The sequence below is a fragment of the Podarcis filfolensis genome, assembly GCF_964270895.1.
Source record: "Podarcis filfolensis genome assembly, chromosome: 6".
Classification (NCBI taxonomy): Eukaryota; Metazoa; Chordata; class Lepidosauria; order Squamata; family Lacertidae; genus Podarcis; species Podarcis filfolensis.
The window spans coordinates 43,631,779-43,652,149 of record NC_139609.1 but is presented as its reverse complement, the minus strand read 5'-3'; the positions used below and the strand labels follow the sequence as shown (position 1 = coordinate 43,652,149).

Here is a 20,371-nt window from a genome sequence, read left to right as displayed (position 1 = left end):
GTGAATTAAATAGCATTCTGTCCTGGAGTTCTCTTCTGGCTCAAAATAGTAAATGACTTTCTGCATGGCTATAGTATGGATTCATCAGACAAGGCATTCAAAGCTGGCTGCCTGGTGGTGTATACCCAGAAGGTTCCATCATTAACCATTTCGTTTTGACGAAATCCTTGTTAATTGCTTTGAATTTCACGCAAGCTGTTTGAAAGTGTGTGTCGTTCCCTGTTCATAAATTGCACAAATAAAATTTTCATATGGGTTACAAAATATATAAATAAATCCAAACAACTTTATAATATTTCACACACATGTAGTTCACCCTTAATCCAGTTGAGCAGGCTCAGCCAGAGTTGGAAATGGTAAAATGTTAAAAAAAATCTATTCTCCCAGAAGAGGAGGAAAATGAACTGCTGCTCCTTCTCAGTAGTGGCACCCACCCTGTGGAACACTCTCCCATCAGATGTCAAGGAGATGAGTAACTATATAACCTTCAGAAGACATTTGAAGGCAGCCCTTTATAGGGAAGCTTTTTAATGTTTAATGTTTAAATTTGTTAATAATAATAATAATAATAATAATAATAATAATAATAATAATTTATTATTTATATCCTGCCTATCTGGCTGGGTTTCCCCAGCCACTCTGGGCGGCTTCCAACAAAACACTAAAATACAATAATCTATTAAACATTAAAAGCTTCCCTAAACAGGGCTGCCTTTAGATGTCTTCTAAAAGTTTGGTAGTTATTTTTCTCTTTGACATCTGGTGGGAGGGTGTTCCACAGGGTGGGTGCCACTACCGAGAAGGCCCTCTGCCTGGTTCCCTGTAACTTGGCTTCTCGCAGCGAGGGAAGTGCCAGAAGGCCCTCAGCGCTGGACCTCAGTATCCGGGCAGAACGATGTTGGAATATACGTTGGAAGCAGCCCAGAGTGGCTGGGAAACTCAGATGGGCGTGGCACAAATAATAATAATAATTATTATTACTGTATTCCCTTTTATTTTCCGGGCATTTTAAAATAACAAATTTCCCATTGTTTTTAATGTTGAGGGTTGACATATTTTCCCATCTATTTTAAAGTGAGGGAAGATTTTTGTATCAGGGTATCTCTGGATCTTTCATGTGGTCTGCACCATGCATTGCATACTCTAGACTTTCTCCACATGTGATGGGTAGGAAGGCAGTGAATCAATGCAGGCTATGTATGGCTCCCAGGTAGTGGGGTTGCTGACCTTGAGCCAGACATCCTGGAGAGTAAAGTCAAATGGGCCTTAGAAAGCACTGCAAATAACAAGGCCAGTGGAAGTGATGGCATTCCAGCTGAACTATTTAAAATTTTAAAAGATGATGCTGTTAAGGTGCTACACTCAATATGCCAGCAAGTTTGGAAAACTCAGCAGTGGCCAGAGGATTGGAGAAGATCAGTCTACATCCCAATCCCAAAGAAGGGCAGTGCTAAAGAATGCTCCAACTACCGCACAATTGCACCCATTTCACATGCTAGCAAGGTTATGCTTAAAATTCTACAAGGAAGGCTCAAGCAGTATGTGGACCAAGAACTCCCAGAAGTGCAAGCTGGATTTAGAAGAGGCAGAGGAACCAGAGACCAAATTGCAAACATGCGCTGGATTATGGAGAAAGCTAGAGAGTTCCAGAAAGACATCTACTTCTGCTTCATTGACTATGCAAAAGCCTTCAACTGTGTCGACCACAGCAAACTATGGCAAATTCTTAAAGAAATGGGAGTGCCTGATCACCTCATCTGTCTCCTAAGAAATCTCTATGTGGGACAAGAAGCTACAGTTAGAACTGGATATGGAACAACTGATTGGTTCAAAATTGGGAAAGGAGTACGACAAGGCTGTATTTTGTCTCCCTGCTTATTTAACTTATATGCAGAATTCATCGTGCGAATGGCTGGGCTGGATGAATCCCAAGCCGGAATTAAGATTGCTGGAAGAAATATCAACAACCTCAGATATGCAGATGACACAACCTTGATGGCAGAAAGTGAGGAAGAATTAAAGAACCTTTTATTGAGGGTGAAAGAGGAGAGCGCAAAATATGGTCTGAAGCTCAACATCAAAAAAACGAAGATCATGGCCACTGGTCCCATCACCTCCTGGCAAATAGAAGGAGAAGAAATGGAGGCAGTGAGAGATTTTACTTTCTTGGGCTCCATGATCACTGCAGATGGTGACAGCAGCCACGAAATTAAGAGACGCCTGCTTCTTGGGAGGAAAGCAATGACAAACCTAGACAGCATCTTAAAAAGTAGAGACATCACCTTGCCAACAAAGGTCCGTATAGTAAAAGCTATGGTTTTCCCAGTAGTGATGTATGGAAGTGAGAGCTGGACCATAAAGAAGGCTGATCGCCGAAGAATTGATGCTTTTGGATTATGGTGCTGGAGGAGACTCTTGAGAGTCCCATGGACTGCAAGAAGATCAAACCTATCCATTCTTAAGGAAATCAGCCCTGAGTGCTCACTGGAAGGACAGATTGTGAAGCTGAGGCTCCAATACTTTGGCCACCTCATGAGAAGAGAAGACTCCCTGGAAAAGACCCTGATGTTGGGAAAGATGGAGGGCACAAGGAGAAGGGGAGGACAGAGGACGAGATGGTTGGATAGTGTCTTCGAAGCTACAAACATGAGTCTGACCAAACTGCGGGAGGCAGTGGAAGACAGAAGTGCCTGGCGTGCTCTGGTCCATGGGGTCACGAAGAGTCGGACACGACTAAACGACTAAACAACAACAACAACAAATGTATGGCTCAGTGACTCCAATATGAAATATTCAGTGAAATAACCTGCTATTATATTTTATTATGTAAATGAAAACAACAACTGAATTCCTCAGAACAACGAGCTACTAATGAAAAGTTTGAGCGATCCCTGGCATGTAATGATAAATTATTACTGTGCTCACAAACAGCACTACTAGACACCTCCTGGGTTTTGTATCAATATGTTATTGGTGAGATTGCCAGGCTGATAATTTTCTTGTTAAAGAAGTTTTATATCTTCACTGTGCCCAAAGAAGCATGGAATGTCTGCCACTAGGACTAGGGGTGGGCGATATATTGATACTTTGTTCCTTACCCATATTAGTGTGATGAAGGTTTCATACTTTTTCACCATGAGAATGCACTGCCCAACTGGCCTTGCAGACCTGGGAGGCAGGAAGCAGCACAAAGTAAATGGCCATTTCCTGCCTGCCGGATCTGCAAGGCATAAGGACTCCCTTGGTAGGTGGTACCCTCTCCTTCCTTGGAGGTTTTTAAGCAGAGGTTGGATGGCCATCTGTAACCTAATTTTCAGGTGCCAAGTTACACCTAGATTGTCTACCTGACCTTCTAACACTGATCTACAACTACTTCCCAATTTGTTACAGGGCCAAGTTCAAGGGGTCACTATGGGTGTATAAAACCCTTAACACATGGGTAGGCAAACTAAGGCCCGGAGGCAAGATCCAGCCCAATTGCCTTCTCAATCCGGCCTGCAGATGGTCCGGAAATCAGCGTGTTTTTACATGAGTAGAATGTGCCCTTTTATTTAAAATGCATCTCTGGGTTATTTGTGGGGCATAGGAATTCGTTCATTTCCCCCCCCCCCAAAAAAAAATATAGTCCGGCCCCCCACAAGGTCTGAGGGACAGTGAACCGGCCCCCTGCTGAAAAAGTTTGCTGACTCCTGCCTTAATAGAACAGTAATATACTCTCCAGAAATCTTTTAATGGTTTAGTTAAGCATGCTATCACTGAGTAAATTTTCATTTAATTATACACATCAAATTTAGATTCCCCCCCCCCGATATTTTCCCAGATTATTATAAGCTCCAGCCTTATTTCAGATATCGTGATATATAGAGATATCACAATGTTTAGCTGGTGATATAGCGTGATATTGAAAACCAGATATCGCCCAGCTCTATCTGCCACACTCCTTTGTTTGAAAACAGTGGAAAAATGACAGGCCCTTTAGCTGAGCATCAGTCAGTAATGAATACTGCCTAATTAATACATTTTCTTTGCCATGTTCCATTCTTTGATAACTGGGTTCAGTGGAATTAAATTCTGAAGTTCTCTAATTTGACTTTAGTGTCATATCAACCAAGGTACTGATAACTACGAGTTTAACTTCCAACAGTATGGTAGCAGAAAAGATGTGTAATATTAATAGGGGTGGTAAAAAGGAAGAAGACTATCAAAAACGAATCACCAAATGATATCATAAAGTGCCCACTCCCAAATGCATAGCTTTAAAAGGCTTATAATTTTGTGTATTATAATACATGATGTCTACAGTTTGCTTATTTCTCTCCCCCAAATGAACTCCATCCAAGAAAAGGGAACGAGGCTTTATGACCAATTCTTTTCCCAGACTGCCACATAGCAGAAGGTTGTAAGACATATATTTACGCATATTTGAAGCCAGCAAATAAAAGAAATGTGAGAGTTAAACACAGATATGAAATATTAAAAAGCATTAACGTAAAAAATGACCCACTATAGACCCACAGATATTTCTAAATAATGTACCCCATCAAAGTGGTTTTGAAGTAGGCGCTGGTACACTATACATTAAAAACCCATTCAGTGTACATTTAAAGCACATTGCCCCTTCCCCCAAACCAGGATGCTAGTTTCTCTCTCACAGAGCTACTTCCAGCATTCTTTGCAGGAAGTCATGTACTTCAAATGTGAATTGAATGTATGGTGTGCATTTCTGCCTTTTGCCAACAACTTGCCACTACCTGGTGAGGGAGCACAAACATATGACTTTAATAAAACTGTACTGAGAACATAATGCATTAACTATGCTAATTATGCTCACAAAAAGGAACCGCGCTTGATTCTAGATAACAGCATATTGCCCAGGAAATATTATGTCAAGTTTTTAATTGCAGTTATGGATGGCTCGAGCATAATAATCCATCATGCAAAAGATGCTATTGTGTGGCAGATTTAGTAGAGGAAAGTACAAAAGAAGAAGATTTGTTTTACACTCAGTTCCTCCCCAAAAGGATAGAACAGACCTATGCTTCAATCCACAAATTTGTGTGTGCCGTCAGACTGAGTCCCTTTCTCCCACCATCACCACCTACTTCCATTACTCACAATATTGGGGCCAAATCCTTAAGACACTCATTCATTTTCGGGGTAAGGCCTGAGCTCTAAAATATTCTGCCTGCTTAAGCGCCCAAATTGATTTAGGGGCTATGTTTGAACTAATTCTAAGACTCAAACGAACTGGTCTCTGTAGTCCATGGCTTCCTAACCATGGGTAGCCAGGTGTTTCTGGGAATCTTTTGCACCCCAGAAACTGGTATTTGGTGGTTCCCTTTACCTATTAATAGATCTGTCCTCCATGAAGTTGCCTAATCCCCTTTCAAAGCCATCCATGCCAACAACCACATCTTATGACAGTAAATTCCCAAAGACAGCTATGCATTTGAAGTATTTTCAAAATACTTCATCCTGAGTCAGACCATTTAGCTACACAGACTGGCAGCAGATCTCCAGGGTTTCAGACACGGGACATTCCCAAGCAGCTCTGTCTGAAGTTGCCAGGAGAATGAACCCAATATCCTATTCATACAGAGCATGTGCTCCACCACTGAGCTAGGGTCCTTCCCTTACAGATTCTGTCATGAATCTTACTATTAAAATAACACTAATGCCTTAACAAGGAAAGGAAAAAGAGAAAAAGATGAAATAAAATTAAAGAAGAAAGAGAAGCGGGATGTGGGGGGGGGGGGGACGGGACACCAAAAACATAATAATATACAAATAATACTAATAATAACATAGACCACCACCAGTTCACATTGCAGAGACAATGTGAATCTGGATCTACTGGTGATTGACTCCATTGAGTGTCCATGAATTCAAGGATTACAGAAGAGAGAGAAAAGTTCATTCTTCACATGATGCATATTTTATGAACCTCTATCATCTTAGTTATTCATTATTCATCTCTCCTGCCCCCCAAAGTCTAAAAAGCTCTAAATGCTTTTGCCATTTCTCATGGGGAAGGTGCTCCAATCTCATCATCATTTTGGGTACCCTATCCCGCATCTTTTCTATTTCAGAGACAGTTCGGAATGACCCAACACATTGGGGGAGATTAGGCTTGTGAGTGAGACAAACCTAATCCTTTCACACTGAGTCCAACTTGAGTAGCTGCTGTTATTTAACAAAATCTTCTCTTTGTACTCAGACAAGCAGAAGTTCTTGGGGATGCAAAGCCATTAGGTGCCTTCTAAGCCTACAGTTTAACCCTCCTTCACAATAACCACATGTCTGGGGCAGCTAGTAGACTTCTGAATGGGAATAGTTTTTCTACAAGTACAAATCAGTGTTTTTTGTTAAATGAGTTATTTGTTTAGGAAACCTGGATATAAATACAGGTATATAAAAACATAAAACAGCATCCCAACCAATTCCCCCACTAAGGGGTAAAGACATATGTTCTTTCACACAGTGAAAGTTGTCTAATCACCCATTCTCTGCACTGAAAACAAATGTCCCAATGTTCAAATCACTTTTACTACATTTTAGTCTTCATTCACCCTTAGTAAGAGATGCTAAGATGCCATTGGCAGAGAATATAATTATAACTTTAAGTCTTATAGACATAAACAATCCTTATTTTTACTGGGGGTTTTGGGATTTAAAAATTCCCTTCTTCTGACATGTGCAACATAGTAAGTATATGTGGAGTTTAATCCGTCAAGTTAGGGTTATTTTATGACTATTAGAAAAACGTACTGTCGTATCTGGAAAAAAAATTATCTGATCTAGAATGACACCATCATCACATACAGGATAATAGTTATCTTCAGTGCCTAACATTCCTAAGATTAGCTTTCAGGTAAAGGCTGTCCTTTGTCTTACACAATGAATTTTAACAACCTGCCCTTCTAAAATCTCCCTTTTTAATTTCTGTTTTAATTAAAGAATCGCCACTATACTACTGCATAATGGCAGCACTTAACAATAAAATATATTGCAGCATGACAATTATGCCACAGGCCATATTCATCTGCTAGAGATCTTCTGAGTATATTGATTCCTGCCTCTCTTTAGGGGTTAGATTAGATTATTACAAAATGATAAATTGGAGAAAGGAAACAAAACCAGCAAAGTGAAATGCAGAAAATTGGGGGGGGGGGGGGTTGACAGAAAACAGAAAAGGGTGGAAACACATGAATATGTGTAAAATGGGGAAAGTCCAACTGAGAAATAGCACAGCTGAAAAATAACTGGAATTTTTTGTTGCACAGACTGCATGAATGAGCAACTTGATGCCGTCACAAATTAATTTCAGAATGAGAGCACAGAAATACTGAACACAAGAACTGGGAATGAACCTCTGGCGAGGCCACATCTACAATTCAGATGAGCAAAAGCCAGAAGAACCTTCCAGAGCCGGCTATGGCCGCTGGCTTGTTTGGGACAGGAAGAAGTGGAAGGGAGCTTCTTCGCAGCTGAGTCTTGCTCCAACAACAGGTTCTTTTGGAGTTCAGGCATGCTATATCCTTGGTTGTGCTTCAGTCCTGATTTTTAACTTGGTCTTTGACCCTGCCTCATTTGTCCTTAGGTTGTGCCATTTGATCCTGACTGCTGACTTGCTCTTTGATCTGGCCTCCTGCTTTGTGTTGGGGTCATTACTTTAGGCTTGTTTCATGACTTCTGATCTAAGCCTCCTGGCTCACCTCAGACTGCTGTCATGCCGACAACCCAACCCTATCATGCAATCATAATACAAGTCTCCATGCCCTTTCCTGTGACTGCTGGTACATGGAGTGGAAGTCAATGAAATCATGAAACCAATGTAGTATCCAGTTTGGGGGCACCACATTTCAAGTAGGATATGAGTAAGTTTGTGAGGATTTTAAGCTGGCCAGAAGAAAGACAGCGAGTTGAATTTGGGTCTGAGGCTGTGTATACAGTACCAGTTTAAAACACAGCTAGGTGTTTTCTCTCTCAAATCGAATTGAAGCTGATTGTGGGGGCACATCAAAACACAGTATTTCATTAGAAATGACAGGATATGGATTCTGGCTAACCTCATGCATACACTGCTTCCCAAACTAATAGGAGTAAATGGGAGTCTATGCAGAGCCTGGGAGAAATCTGGGTCCTCACCTCTGCCATTGGTTCATGGAACATTTTGGGGTAAAGTACTGCATATTTTCAATCCCCTAATTTCTAAAAAAAATGAAGGAGAGCTAGGGAAGAGGAAGAAGAAGAAGAAGAAGAAGAAGAAGAAGAAGAAGAAGAAGAAGAAGAGGAGGAGGAGGAGGCAGGCTCAATAATCTGAACAAGTTTATCACAGGCTCCAAAGACTGAGAAATGACATCAGAGCAGTGGCGTAGCGTGGGGGGTGCAGGGGGGGCCGGCCGCACCGGGCGCAACATCTGGGGTTAGGGCAAATCCATGGGTTAGGGGGCGCAAATCCACGGGTTAGGGGGCGCAAATCCACGGGCTAGGGGGCGCAAATTACTTGCCTTGCCCCGGGTGCTGACAACCCACGCTACGCCACTGCATCAGAGCAAGTTTCAAATATCTCAAGCACCATACCTTTAGGAGGAATATACTACAGCATGAAACAACATGTCCCAAGGATTGGGATTTCCATCACTCGGAGCTTTTAAAAGTGTATGAAAATTAGAACCTGAAGGATGATAAAGAATAGCAATTCCTCCTTCAGAATGGAGGGGAGGATTAGATTTTGATTCTATGATTGCAGCCACACCATCACACTTCCAATAAACCATTGACATTTGGTTTTTTAATGCCTTATTTCTTCTTTGTTCCTATGCAGTATGCTTTGTGAGCTGGCACATTTATGGCTTGTTCAGAGTACGTAAAGACTTCCTCCATTCCATAATAGCTGGGTTATACTTTTCAATCCTGGCAGAGATTTAGCATTACAGTGGCTATCAGTTAACACTTCGGCATAAACATGCCTAACACTGTACAGGGCGACATTAACAGCAGCAAACATGTCAGCCACCTGCCCCGAGCAGCTTACAGTCTCAGTGTTGATGGAAACAGCACAGAGAGAGGAAGAAGCAAAGGTAAAAAAGAGAGAGAGAAGCGGGGGGGGGGGGAATAACAGGGAATAGCTGGGGGCAAATGCAGCTGTGCAAACCTAAGCAGTAGCAAGACCTCTTTTTTGTCTAAGTGTGGGACATTTTCATAAGAAACAGAGAAATACGTAAATGATTGGACCTCTGAAATAGTATATACTGGTACAATGTGGAATATATTGGGCACAAAACCCTGGCTGCTATGGACACCGTTCTTCCAAGTTTCAGACCTCCAGTTCTATTATTATTTATCCTGGAAATCTACTTTAGGAAAAGATAACCAAATTCCAGTAATGCCACTGTTTTTTCATTTAGCTTTTCCATAGCTTTCACATTAAGAATTATGCAGAACACAGAAGCCGTACGGTCAGTGTCTAGAGGGCTTCCAATTAGCATTAGCATTAGTCTAAAATGAACCTGACAATTGCTGCTGGCCACATCTTCAACATATTCATTTTCTCCCAACATGCCGTCTGTTCCCATTCTGATAGGCTACTGACTTTATACACAGAAAAAGCTCTGGTTTGGTTTTAGAAATGTTAACAAAGGATGATATTTCAGCCATTCCAGCTTTTCACATACAATTATTAGCTTAAATAGACCGTTATTATCGGCTGCTGTATATACTTGAAAAGCTTCTCAGTTCTCATCATCTAGATGGAATTGCTGATCCTGCTAGCCAGACTCGTGCTCAAATGACATAGAAATTGATGCTACAAATGTCAGCGGGTCATTGGAACCAATACATTTTTCCCCTTAGCACTGTGGGTAGAAAATTAAAACCTGCTTCCCTCATTTGGTAAGAGAGGGCTCGAAGAAGGCAAGAGAGAGAAAGCAGGGGAGCTTTCTCATCAATCATCCATTTGAAATTTGCCTGTCCACAGACTGCAAAGGGTCTCTCTCTTTCTCTCTTGTTTTTAAAGTCCTTCATTTGCCATCCTTTTTATCTCCCACCTTGCTCTTTGATGCCTCTTATCAAAGAGCGTTCCATTTTAGGGCTAGTAAAGTGAAGCGTGAGCTCCCCTGCAGATAGCTCACTAATGAAGCTGCTGTATATTCATGACTGGATCATCGATGCAAAAAAGCAATTCTGATACAAACCTCCGCTCATTTCATTCAGCTTTGCAAATGAAGTTATGGCCGAAGTGGCTCTTATTAAACAAATAAAAAACAAACACAGCTTTCTGAATTCTGTTTCTGATAACTGGCCTGATCTCACCACCCTGAGTGGCATTCTGTCATATTATTGCCTATATACGAACACCAATGCACGTCTGTCCACACTCACGCTTACAGACCCAAAACTGCATCACCAATGCACAAGAGAAAAGCATCAGAAGACTTGGGGTGGTTACCTCCATGTGTGCACAAATATATGGTGGTGGTGGTGGTGGAAAGGAAATCTAAGAACACCTTCCCCCAAAAAAGGTCCATTATAACTCAGAGACATGGATGTTGAATGAGGCAGGGGGAGAACAACTGGATAGAAAAGGGGAAAGTCACAGAATGGCTGTGATGGGAGGATAGAGAAATGTAAAGATACATATAAAGGACTGAAAGAACCATTTCATTGTCTGGACAGGTCACTATCTGGTGCACTCCAAGCAATCTTTCAGTGTCACCAGGGATGGTAGAGGGAGCTGCCCTGTCTATAGACAACAGTGGATAAATTATATTCAATAATAATAATATAATAAATAATATAATTTAGCTGGGATTGAGTAAACGTGTGTCAAGCCCATCCCCCCCCAAAAAAAAACAGAGAAAGGAGGGGGAACCAGAAGCAACCTAATGAGGATTAGGGGCATGAAATGCTGACTCACTGCTGAGGTGGTGGGAGGAAAAGCAGAAATGGAGATGAAATAGAAACTGCCCTGAACAGAAACACTCCAAACTTCAACATTTGTACTAATAGCAAATTTACTTATCCTAGTGCCAATTGTTATGCAGCCAAAATAGCGCCATCCAAGAGGGAGGTATCAGTTGTCCCGGGGAACGCCATTCCCCAGGTTTTCAGAAATACATAATAGCTGTGGTGGTGATGGGGACCCAAAATACGTTGACCAGTCTCAGTCTCTGCAGTTCACGTAATGTAACAGCCTGATGACATTGCCTCATGTAGTCAGCTGTAAAATATATGGTCTTCTTTCTTTCTTTCTTTCTTTCTTTCTTTCTTTCTTTCTTTCTCAACCAACCTCATGGTTGAAAATTTCCTGTACTAAAACAGAAACCCACTTCTTTCCAATAACTACACTTCTTCAGGCTGTAAACGTATGTTCCTATAAGCGCTGTAAAAGTGCTGTTATATTCCTGGTAAACACTACAGCAAACATAGTGATCAAATGGTGGATGTGAATGAATAATAGCTCCACAAAGTTCTAAAGACATTGTTCAACTTCATCATCATGACTCAGTCATTCTTTCTAGCAGACAACCTATCACTCAAGAGCTGTTTTCAACCATCTGGATGATAATACTGTATAATTTACAGTAATTACAAGAAAACAAAGAGAGACATGGGTATATCATTAATATTATCACAACTTCTTCACAAAATACATGTATATACTAAAATACTTCTGTGGCATAAATGATACAGAAGCTTGCTGTGGTTGTATTGCACTGACTACACTGCCTCACTCTTCACTCTAAAATAAGATGCAACAATTTATATTATTATTCTGTATTTTTAAAACAAAATTATAGTCTTCACAGCATAAAGAACACCCTGCGTGCATGCCTATGAACCAGAGTTTGTCACATGTGGGGGGAAATAGCAAACTGCTTAGCTGAAAATGGAAGTGGGTTATTCCAACCTCACCTTTCAGCCAGGCCAGAAGAGGAGTGGGGAGGGAGGGCAAGGCTTGCTTATGTTGCACTAAACTATGGTCTAGTCTTATATCCAAATGCAGCCTTAGCATCAGGGTTGGTGTTATCACTGGGGAAACTCAGCCAGATGGGCGGGGTATAAATAATAAATTATTATTATTATTATTATATTAGGTAAACTAGACAGCCACCTAGGGTACAGGCCTCAGAGGGGTGAAGTACTGACCTTTAAAGGGTACAGTTTTGTGCAGTTTTGTTATTCTTATAATTTTTTGATACTGTGCTCTTTTTGAATAATTTTATCATTTTTGAACTAAATAAAAAGAAAAACAGTTGATATTAACAGACAGAAAATTAGGCAAGAAAAACAATATTGGTGACAAATCTTGAAATGCTTGATTGCTTTGGTCAGAGGTATTGACATGCAAAACCTGGTATTCTGTGGTACAAGTGGAGATTTACAAGTGGGATTACCAATTAAGAATCTGCATGGTCAATTTTATGATAATGGGAGTAACATTAAAGGCAAAGAAAATGGTGTCTAAAAGAGAGTCCTGGACATAAATCCACCAGTGCTATCTGGAAGCAACTAGTTTCTTCAGTTTAGTTCAACAGAGCTATAATTATTTTTCTGCATCAACTCAGCATCGGCAAATTCTAACCAGCTGTGTATCAGGCTTAGGCATAACTGTTAAGCCATTGAGTGAAACAAGATGGGAGAGTCAGATCGATGCTTTGAAACCACTGAGATATCATATTGGTAGTATACATGATGATTTAATAGCGATCTTCAATGACACAAGCTTAAAAGGTTTATCTGGAAATACTCCCTGAATTGAAGCTAAGGCCCTTCCTTGCTCATGCAATTTGTACATTCAAGTGTGTGGTGTCACTTGTTACATGGTACAACTTTTTTGAAGTTAATCTTAGAAGCAAGCTGCTACAAAATAAGGAAGCTGGTTTAAATCGAGCTACGAGCCAATTGCATGCGACCAAGGATTACCTTATGGGCTGCAGGTGTGATGAGGTTTTCAACAAGTTATGATAGATGCTACTGAGATTGCACAGGAGCTAGATATACTACCAAACTGTGATACAAGTTAGAAAAAAGGAGAAAATAACGGCAGTTTGAGTATGATGTCCAAGGTGAGGCACCGCAAGTTCCAAAAGCAGAAATTCAAAGAAGCTTTCTACTATGTTCTCTTAGACATGGTTTGGCAGCTATATCAGTTGAACCTGCCCAAGCATCAGCGCTTGACCTGAAGGAATTAGTGACAACACTTGCAAAGGAAAAGCCATGCAGAGTGAGATTTTGATGTGTCTGAAACTGAAACTTTTTAAAGATTTCAATTTTAACACCACAGTTCGTAAGGCTGTTCAAAATGATTTGTGTGCTAAAACATCTTTTGTATTTGAGAAAGATAATCAAAGAATGTTGTATTGTTTATTCTTGTAATCTAAAGCAAATTTAGCAGTTTCAAGTTTTTTTTTTTTTTTTTTATAATATATTTATTGAAGTTTTCAAATAAAGCATATATTAGATAAGCACAACTTATCATTGTCCATTTAACATCTCTCAATTGTTACATGGGACTCCCCCACACCTCCCGCATACACTTACATCATTATTAAATTAATTTCAAACAAATTATCATTTAACTCATCTTAATTAATAATCTTAATTTGGTTTGACATATAATTCAGCCTTAAATCTAATTTAATGGTAGACAATTGTCTGCACTGGCATCCAATTCAACACTCAACCAAATTACAATATTTTTGTAAATAAATCTTAAATTTCCTCCAGTCTTCTTCCATCCTTTCTTCTCCCTGGTCTCGAATTCTGCCGGTCATCTCGGCTAATTGCATATAGTCCATCAGTTGCATCTGCCATTCTTCCACAGTGGGTAGCTCCTGAGTTTTCCAATTCTTGGCAATTAATATTCTTGCTGCTGTTGTTGCGTACAAAAAGAATGTTCTGTCCTTTTTTAACACACTCTGGCCGACAATACCCAGGAGAAAGGCCTCTGGTTTCTTAGTAAAGGTGTATTTAAACACCTTTTTTAATTCATTATATATCTTCTCCCAAAAGGCCTTCACTCTAGGGCAGGTCCACCAGAGGTGAAAAAATGTTCCTTCATTTTCCTTACATTTCCAACATTTGCTATCAGACGAATGGTATATTTTAGCCAGTTTAACAGGGGTCATGTACCATCTATACATCATTTTCATCACATTTTCCTTCAACGCATTACATGCAGTGAAGTTCAGCCCAGAGGTCCACAACCTTTCCCAATCTTCAAACATAATATTATACCCAATATCCTGCGCCCATTTTATCATTGTTGATTTTACCATTTCGTCATGTGTGTTCCATTTCAGCAGCAAGTTATACATTCTTGAAAGTACCTTAGTCTTAGGTTCTAACAGTTCAGTTTCTAACTTTGACTTTTCCACTTGGAATCCTAACTTTTTGTCATTTTTAAACACTTCTTTAATCTGAGCATAGTGTAACCAGTCTCGCACTTTGTCTCTCATCTTTTCTAAACTCTGCAATTTCCAGTTGTCACCATCCTTTTCTATTATCTCCCAATATTTTGGCCAGTTGGCCTCCATATTGGCTCTTTTCCGAGCCTTAGCCTCCAGGGGTGACAGCCACCTCGGAGTTTTATTCTCCAGTAAGTCTTTATATTTTGTCCAGACATTAAAAACTGATTTTCTGACAATATGGTTCTTGAAGGCCTTATTTATCTTAGCTTTATCATACCATAAATATGCATGCCATCCAAACGCATTATTAAAACCTTCCAAATCCAAGACATCCGTATCTTCAAGAAGTAACCAATCTTTCAACCAGCAGAAAGCTGCAGCTTCATAATACAACTTTAAATCTGGCAGGGCAAAGCCCCCTCTTTCTTTCGCATCTGTTAATATTTTAAATTTGATTCTGGGCTTTTTGCCCTGCCAGACAAATTTAGAAATATCTTTCTGCCACTTCCGGAAACACTCTGTCTTGTCTACAATCTGCAGTGTCTGAAACAAAAATAACATTTTTGGCAATACATTCATCTTGATGGCAGCTATTCGGCCTAACAAAGAAAGTTTTAGTCTTGACCAACTATCCAAGTCTCTCTTAATCTCTGACCAACATTTTTCATAATTATCTTTAAATAAACTCAGATTTTTTGCTGTTATGTTTACCCCTAGGTATTTAACTTTTTTAACCACATTTAGTTCTGTCTCTTTCTGAAGCTGTTCCAACTCAATATCTGTCATGTTTTTCCCCAAAACTTTAGTTTTTTGCTTATTTAACTTAAATCCTGCCACTCGACCGAAGTTTTGAATCAGTTGTAGAACTCTTTTCAAACTAGACTCCGGCTCCTGTAATGTCAAAACTAGGTCATCTGCAAAAGCTTTAAGTTTATATTGTTTCGCTCCGACCTGAATCCCTTCCACCAACCGGTCCCCCCTAATCATATTCAGGAGCACTTCCAGAACCGAAATAAACAGTAATGGGGAAATCGGGCAGCCTTGTCGTGTACCTTTTTCAATTTTAAACTCTTCTGTAACCACATTGTTAACTATCAGTTTAGCCTTTTGTTCTGAATATATTGCCTCAATCCCGTTCTCAAACCCCCGTCCCACTCCCATTTCTTTTAAATTCCCCTTCATAAATTTCCAAGATATGTTGTCAAAGGCTTTCTCCGCGTCTATAAAAATTAAAACTGCTTTAGTGTTTATGTTTGTTTGTAAAAGTTCCAATATGTCTATGATGTTCCTTGTGTTAGTAAACATATGTCTGCCCGGGAGAAAGCCTGCCTGGTCTTTATGGATTATCTCACTTAAAACTTTCTTAAATCTTCGTGCCAAAACATCTGCAAATATTTTGTAATCCACATTTAAAAGGGAGATGGGACGGTAATTCTTGAGTTGTGTCTTTTCAGTTTCTGACTTTGGAATCAATGTGATAAATGCTTCTTTCCACGATTCAGGCGCCTTCTTCCCCTCCATTATTTCATTACTGACCTCCAACAAAGGTTGTATCAAATAATCCTTCAATGTCTTATAGTAGTTAGAGGTCAGTCCATCTGGCCCTGGTGATTTGCCCTGTTTCAGACTCAGGATGGCCTGTTCAATCTCTTGTCGTGTTATTTTGCCATTTAAAATTGTTCTATTTTCTTCTGACAGCTTTGCTAATCCATTTCTCTCCAAAAATTGTGTAATCTCTATTTCATCTTGTGGCCCTTGAGTATATAACTTTTTAAAATACCTCTGGAAGCACTTTCTAATCTCTCCCGGGTTCTGAATGTTCCTTCCTTCAACCTCTAAGTTTGTTACTGTATTTAATCTTTGTCTCCTTTTCAACTGCCAAGCTAGCAGTTTCCCACATTTATTTGCCGATTCAAAAGTTTTTTGTTTCATTGTTTTAATCTTCCATTCTATTTCCTGATTTATCAGCTTGGAATATTGCGCCTGATAAAGTTTAATTTCTCTCAGAATCGGTTGGGACTTCGGGTTAGATCTTAACTTCTTCTCCAACTCTTTGATACTTTCCAGAATTTTATCTTTCTTTTCATTTTGCAGTCTTTTCTTTAAGGAATTCTGTTGAATCAAGAACCCTCTCATCACAGCTTTACTTGCATCCCAGATAGTTCTTTTTTCCACCGTAGTGTTCAAATTAATCTCAAAATAATCCTTTAAGGTTTTTTGGGCCTTCTTTACAATTCTTTGGTCTCTAAACAGGCCATCATTCATCTTCCATCTAAAGGAGCCGATTGGGATCAATGTCATATCCATTCTCAAGGCGTTATGGTCGGAGCATGTTTTGGGGCAGATTTCCACCTTCCTCACCTTAGGTGCCAGACTTCTAGTTATCCATATTTGGTCGATTCGTGTCCAAGTCAGTTGAGCTTCAGAAAAGAATGTTCCTTCTCTTCCCAGGGGGTTTCTAACTCTCCAGATGTCAACCCAGTCCATATTGTCAGTCATTTAGCAGTTTCAAGTTTTGTGCTTTTTATTTTTTCTGCAATACATCTGTTTTTTAAAATTGCAGTTAGCCATTTGGGGTGTGTGCATGAAAGTAATTAGCCTTACTTTGGATGCAAAGTAGCCTGGCACTGGCACTGGCCCTGCTTAGCTTTACACCAACATGATATCTTAAGGTTGTTCTGATGGACATAGGGTTGGTACACAACAGCTATTGTTAGCTCTGCCTGGAAAGATGCTCCTGTTGATTCAGACTAGCTTTGCATGGATCCTAGCACATGGACACTCACTATCCCTTCAAATATTGTATGGGTCCTAGATGTAAAACCTTATTTTCCTGTTACAGAATCAAGCTATATGTGAGGCACCTTGTTTTCCATTTTTGGCCTCTACTCTAGCTCCAGAGGAACTGTGATAACATTTATCTTTACGGTTATCCTTCCAAATGAATTGTTCACTCCAGCCTTCTGTTGATTGAAGGTCAACCTAAAATTTACTGCCAATCTGCCTTCTGGCGTCAGAAAAATGAATAATAGACGTAAGTTTCTCGGCACTCACATTTTATCTCAGACTCGAGATTTTTTTGACTCAAAACAAAAGAGATTTCTCCCCTGCTTGTCACAGACAAAAATGTTTCCTCTAATTCCAATGGACATTTGTGGTCTCTTTCAAGGTCCTGTCTGCATCAGCACAAACATTTGCCCTTGTTTCAGGCAAAAATGATCTTGCAGCCAAGGGACTTGATGGTCACAGATTCCACCATAGGGCTGAAGTTTCTGTTTGCCTACTTGCACATAATCTTGCTGTTTCCTGACTTCATGCTAATAAAGGCATCTAGCTCAGAAGACAAGTATGGTTATGGCCTTGCTTAGAGGTCAAATTGTTAATGCTGCATTCCTGGAAAGCACTTTAGTCAGCGCATTTACTGGAGTCAATAGAGTGATGCTGCACTGCTTTGCTATGTTCTCCTGAGAACCTTGCTTGAAAAAAGTACCATAAATTTCCAGATTTCTATTATGAAACAATTTGTTCATGAAGAATTAAAAAAGTGCTTGCTGGCAGTCTTTTCATTCTAATTTTCTAGATGAAAAGCTGACTAGCTGAATCAAAAATTAGAATAATACTTCAAGGTCTTGTATATACAACAGCTTGTCTTTCCCATACCTGCCAAGTGCCCCGGATAAAACAGGACAGCCTGGTTTTTTTGCGCAAGAATGTGACGGCCACTTTGGGTGCTATGATCTCTTGCACTCTTGCACTGCACTTTCACGCTGTGCTCTTGCCCCCTAAAAGCACATCGAGAGTGAGGCGTGGGTCATGTGACTCACCCAGGAGTGCATCCTGGAAGACATGTGTCCTGGTTTTGAGTGTGAAAAAGTTGGACCGCATGCTTTCCCCCGATCCTTTCTGAAATGCATTATGATTTTCAAACAGGGGTGGCTGAACCCCATGGCTCACAGGCTGTACCCGATCCAAAGAGGTTTCATCACTAGCATGTGAAACAGTACTAATGTTATAAAGATTCCATGTAAAACCATCATACCACAAGCAAGATAAAAGCAAAAAAGAGTCTTTATGCATAGAAGGAAGGGGGGACTACTAGATCACCACCCCTGATTTATAGTGAAGCAACATAGGTTGGGGGGGGGGAGAAATACTTCTTACAATGCAAAGAAGAAATTACTTGGTCCAAAGGGTTTAATTATATATTTCACAGTACAGTGAGTGAGGAAACACTAGGCTACAATACCAGCACCTCCTTCCCCGGTCCCATCACTCCATCTCTCTCTCGTGTCCACACACACACACACACACACACACACAAATACTCATCTATTGCTTTTGGACTTTGGAATCTACCCATAAAGGTTCACTTTCAAATTGGTTTAGCAAGCAGGAATGCAGGTGTGTCTCCCATCAAAGCACCAGCAAATGTCACTTCCATTGTCTCATAAGTAAACCTATTCATACATCTCACAATACAAAAGAGATGAAAAACGTCTTTCATATGGAAGATAACAGGAAATGGCACACAGCGCCAAGTGAGGAGATATTAATTAGATGTGCTAAGCCATCCAGGAGAGTACAAAGTACAGCATCCACAAAACCTGACAAACCTTGATGTCTTTGAACTGAATACCACATAAAATTGGGAGTCACAAATAATTGGTTACTTTTCAAATTCATAGGCATTCCATATACTGAATGCATCATTAAGTACTCTTTCTCAACTCCAAGGCAATGAAAATGCCACATCCATTGCGTACAATGCCCACACAAGAAAATGAAAGATTAAGTGTGCAGAATCCATGATGACTTGATTGTCATTTATATTTAATGCAAGACTCAAAGATTCCCAAAATATGCAAAGGTGTTCAGTTACAGAATCTTCTAGGACCTTCACCAAAGATCTATTCTGTAAGCTGCAATGCAGCCTGGAGAAACTATGGTCCATCTGCCTTAGTGTTCTTCAATGATGAACCATAGACAACCTGAGAGACATGCTAAGAAGAAAGGATTTCATCTTCACTAGAGGCTATTTGGAGACGTTACGGTTTCCGTCATTGATAATCACCATACGGACCTTCTAGTGGCTAGTGAGAAGGATGAATATGTATTCTGACCTTGCTTTCTCAAATTCCTTGCTGCCTTCATGCCTGCTATCTGCTTATAGTTGGCAGAATGTGGGGGATGTGGTGAAACAGATTGTTGATGCCACTCCTTCCCACTGGTACATTCAGTTATTTTCTTGTGCTGAACTTTAATACTTACCAGTATCTGAGCAGTAGGTAGAAACACTTCAGAACTAGGGGGGAAATAATGCACCTCAGTGGCGTAGCGTGGGTTGTCAGAACCCGGGGCAAGGCAAGTAATTTGCACCCCTAACCCGTGGATTTGCGCCCCCTAACCTGTGGATTTGCGCCCCCTAACCCTAACCCCCAGATGTTGCGCCCGGTGCGGCCGGCCCCCCCTGCACCCCCCACGCTACGCCACTGATGCACCTCAAGACTCCTGGAGACACCAACTGTATTCATCACAATGCAGACTATTCCTGATGGTATGGGGTCTCCCCCATTTTGTTTTGTTTCGCTATCACTGCCAGGAGAGGCATCCTGTAATTGCAAAAGAATCCAAACATTACTGCTTTGCAATTTCTGTTTTTATTTCATTTGCATACTAACCCTGTAAATAAACTGCCCCTAAATAAGCAACAGAAAGTATTAAGGAGTTAACCACTTTTAATCAATGCGCCTAGAAAGATGAAGCTGCCTCTTAAATATTTCAGCATGGCTATCCTCCTGAAAGTGTTTATGACAAGCATATAATTGTGCAAGGAAAAAGACAAATTGGAAGCCATCCAGGCTCATCCATATTTAAGTTTGTGTGCTCGATGCAAACATGGCTTAGGGAAAAGCAGCAGCAACACTCAGCAAGCTCCTGATAGATGGCAGACAAGACTG

At 40.3% G+C, this 20,371-nt stretch overlaps 1 long non-coding RNA gene across 1 annotated transcript in view; it reads right to left on the bottom strand.

The window, feature by feature from the left end:
- LOC310765046 overlaps positions 1 to 19,973 on the bottom strand; it is a 30,791-nt gene extending 10,818 nt beyond the window's left edge. The window contains exons 1-2 of the long non-coding RNA XR_014549414.1: positions 19,913 to 19,973; positions 19,683 to 19,736 (exon numbers count right to left, since the gene is read on the bottom strand). This is a non-coding gene — a long non-coding RNA (uncharacterized lncRNA). The remainder of the gene's footprint in view (positions 1 to 19,682; positions 19,737 to 19,912) is intronic.
- Between the last annotated feature and the right edge of the window lie 398 nt (positions 19,974 to 20,371).